Source organism: Pongo pygmaeus, chromosome 5 (genome assembly GCF_028885625.2).
Source record: "Pongo pygmaeus isolate AG05252 chromosome 5, NHGRI_mPonPyg2-v2.0_pri, whole genome shotgun sequence".
NCBI lineage: Eukaryota > Metazoa > Chordata > Mammalia > Primates > Hominidae > Pongo > Pongo pygmaeus.
This window is the reverse complement of record NC_072378.2, coordinates 31,230,020-31,234,169: the sequence shown is the minus strand read 5'-3', so window position 1 is coordinate 31,234,169 and position 4,150 is coordinate 31,230,020.

Sequence of the window (4,150 nt, the reverse complement as noted above, 5' to 3'; positions counted from 1 at the left end):
TTTCTGAGTATTCATGATTTATGGCAATATACTTATTTGCATGAGTTTAATAAGAATCTGTTTTCTTTCTTAACAGGACACAATTTTGACACTGATTATTTTACCAAGGCTTTGGCTAGAATGCCATATTTTAAGATATAAGCAGACTGCTTTGAGAACTTGAGATTGATGTTATAGAGCTGATAAAAAAAAAAAAAAAACCATTGGAAAAACTGACCTTATACTTTGTCTACGCATTTCCTTTACAGTGTTCCTGACAGGTAGTAAGTAAGAATATCACTTTCTCACAGACCTAGGAACCACACGTTATTTTGAGACCTTGAGAAGACAGAAATTTACCTCATTCATACAAGTATCTGCAGGCACAGATAAATCCTTGGCTGGACTCAAGAAAAACTCTAATCTGAGATTCCTTATGAAAAGCTCTAGCAAAACCAATTCAAAAAGAGCCTAGGGCCAAGCACAGTGGCTCAGGCCTGTAATCCCAAAACTTTGGGAAGCCGAGGCGGATGGATCACCTGAGGTTGGGAGTTCGAGACCAGCCTGACCAACATGGAGTAACCCCGTCCTGACTAAAAATACAAAATTAGCTGGGCTTGGTGGTGCATGCCTGTAATCCCAACTACTTGGGAGGCTGAGGCAGGAGAATTGCTTGAACCCGGGAGGCAGAGGTTGCAGTGAGCTGAGATTGCACCATTGCACTCAGCCTGGGCAACAAGAGTGGAAACTCTGTCTCAAAAAAAAAAAAAAAAAAAGAGCCTATTGGCCAATAATTATTCTTGCTGCACTTTATGCAAATAATCAGACCAAGTATAATAAGACTAAAACTTATTTTGCAAATACATTGGTCCCACTATGAGTTTGATTTTGGTAAAAATAGGGGACTGGAGAGAGAAAAATTATTTCAAAAAGAATTATAGTATACCCATTATAAGATTGTAGCCTTGTCCATTGTTTTTCAGTTTTCACTATTTGTCTACAATTTATTCAGACTAGATCCTGAATTCTTCCCTGGCTATAAGTCTCCAAACCAACATTTTCAAAAGAAAAATTTCTCCCATTTTTCTCACTTGGAATCACTAAAAATTAAAACTGTGCTTTTCTTACAGCCCTGCAAAATGAAGCTAGAAAACTTAAAAATAGCAGAAATAGTAGCATTTGCAGATAACTGTATTTTCACAAGCTTACTTTATCTTATGTATAATGTAGACTGACTGAGTGCAACACAAATGCATAACAGACTTTTTCTCTACTCCTTTTTTTTTCACCTACAAAATGTAGATTCACTGAGCACTAATCAGAGCCTCACACACCCCACCTTTGTGCCTGCCTACTGAAGTATGGACTTCTCGGTAGTATATCCTAAATTACTTTTCCAGGATTGAATTCCCTTTGTTTCCATAATCTGGTCTTGGTCCCTCCCTTTTGTTTCTCTTTTTCCCTTTTTTCTTTCTCTCTTCCTCCCTCTATTTTTGTCCAGGGGACAAGAGACTTTACAAGCCCCTAAGAATGAGCCTTCCTAGCAACATGGGATCTAATCTTCTAGGAATAAATCATTCTAGCAGAAGAGGTTAGACTAAACCCATGAGCAGACACTCATTTTCTTCTACCATGCTTTCTCTGAAAGATTTTGAATAACAAGGGAGAAATGTGAAAAGAAAATAGAATCTCAGGATCCCAAACTGCTATGCAAGAAAGTTAAGCTTGGAAACTGAGTCAGGCAAAATTTGCCTTCCTTTTGTTCCCAAACATATAACTGTAATTTTACATGCTTACTTTAGCTTATGTAAAATATAGATTTACTGAACATGATGTGAATGCATAACTGACTTTTTCCTCCCCTCCCTTCTTTTCACATGTAAAATGTAGATTCACTAAGGACTAATCACAGCCTCACAAGTACGTAACCACTTGCATCATTGCCTACCTGTCCTTCCTTTTTTTTTCTTTCCTCTCCTGCTTGCCCTTTCTCCTTTAAATATTGAAGGTCCCAAAATCCTCCTTGGAAAAAGCACAGGTCACAGGTCCTATCGTGGCTTATGTTTCTTTTGCCCCAGCATATTTTCAACCTTGGGAAAATGAACACCGAACTGATTGAGATCTGCCTCAGTCACTTTTTGGTTTACAAAGCTAAATTAACTACATTTGTAAATTAAATACAAGGGGCCAGGTGTGGTGGCTCATGCCTGTAATCCTAGCACTTTGGGAGGCCAAGGTGGGTGAATCACCTGAGGTCAGGAGATCAGCCTGGCCAACATGGCAAAACCCTGTCTTTACTAAAAATACAAAAATTAGCCAGGCATGGTGGCAGGCGCCTGTCATCCCAGCTACTCAGGAGGCTGAGGCAGGAGGCAGAGGTTGCAGTGAGCCGAGATCACACCACTGCACTCCAGCCTGGACGACAGAGTGAAACTCTGTCTCAAAAAAAAAAAAAAAAAAATAGGCTGGGCACATTGGCTCATGCCTGCAATCCCAGCACTTTGGGAGGCCAAGGCAGGCAGATCACGAGGTCAGAAGTTCAAGATCAGCCTGGCCAACATGGTGAAACTCCATCTCTACTAAAGATACAAAAAATTAGCCAGGCGTGGTGGCGCGCACCTGTAATCCCAGCTACTCGGGAGACTGAGGCAGGAGAATCACTTGAACCCAGGAGGCCAAGGTTGCAATGAGCCGAGATCACACCATTGCACTCCAGCCTGGGCAACAGGGTGAGACCCCATCTCAAAAAAAAAAAAAAAATTAGATAGCAGCTGTTTAGGAAAAAAAACAAGAGCTTGGAGTTGCAAAGAAGACAAGCACTCAAACAAAAGGATTTCTCAGCAAGGCAAATTTACTTCTGCAGAAGGGTGCTGCTTGCACTTCTGGCTGCTGCAAGAGCACACCGAACAACGGACGGAAGGGGGTTTTATCCCTAACGCAATCAGCCCCTGCTACTGTGTCCTGTCCCCATTTGCTGAAGTCAGACTGCACAATCTAAGCTGATCTGGACTGGCTATTTCAAATGGAGCAGGAGTGTGTGAGTAAGTAGGGCAGGAAGGGCTGTTTCAGCGAGAAGAAAGAGGCCGTCCTTTACCGTGCAAGACATGTCAGAGCATGTCAGGGCATGGCAAAGGCAGGAAGGGCCCTCTGCAAGTTACAGATTGGGACTGGCGGGAGTTGTTGTTTACAGAGTGGGTAACTAGGAACAAGAAAGTACAAGGAAGTTGGGTTTTAGAATAGAAAACAAAAAACAAGGAAGTTGAAGAAGCTGAACCTTTGAAGAGGAACTTACTGTATCAGAAAAAATGAGGCTTCTGCAAGACAATTGAAATGATACACTCATAACAATCCTTCATGACAGTAATATATTAGCCACCTGAGTTTCTGCTTTAGGTTATGAACTCCAAAATGGACTGGCCCCCAGTAATTTACAGTAGGTAGCCCTAAGCCATAAATAAATAGAATCTGTGAATTTTGGCTTTGTTCATCTGTAAGAACTTAAGAAAGTGCTGGGCATTGGGTCAGTTCAAGTCTATTGGATGAACTGTGAATCTCATAATCATGGAAATGTAGGAATAAAGATAAATATACATAAACCAGGCCGGGCTCGGTGGCTGACGCCTGTAATCCCAGCACTTTGGGAAGCCAAGGCGGGAGGGACACCTGAGGTTGGGAGTTCGAGACCAGCCTGACCAACATGGAGAAACCCCATCTCTACCAAAAATACAAAATCAGCCAGGCATGGTGGCACATGCCTGTAATCCCAGCTACTCAGGAAGCTGAGGCCGGAGAATCACTTGAACCCTGGAGGTGGAGGTTGCATTGAGCCAAGATCATGCCATTGCACTCTAGCCTGGGCAACAGGAGTGGAAACTCTGTCTCAAAAAAAAAAAAAAAAAATGTAAACCACAGATTACCTAATGCTAAGGTTTTGTTACAGGAAAGGAGTCTCAATTCAGACCCCAAGAGAGGGCTCTTGGATCTTGCACAAGAAAGAATTCAGGGCAAGTCCATAGAGTAAAGTGAAGCAAGTTTATTAGAAAAGTAAAAGAACAAAAGAATGGCTACTCCATCAACAGAGCAGCCCTGAGGGCTGCTGGTTGCCCATCTTTATGGTTATTTCTTGATGATATACTAAACAAGGGGTGGGTTATTTATGCCTTTCCTTTTT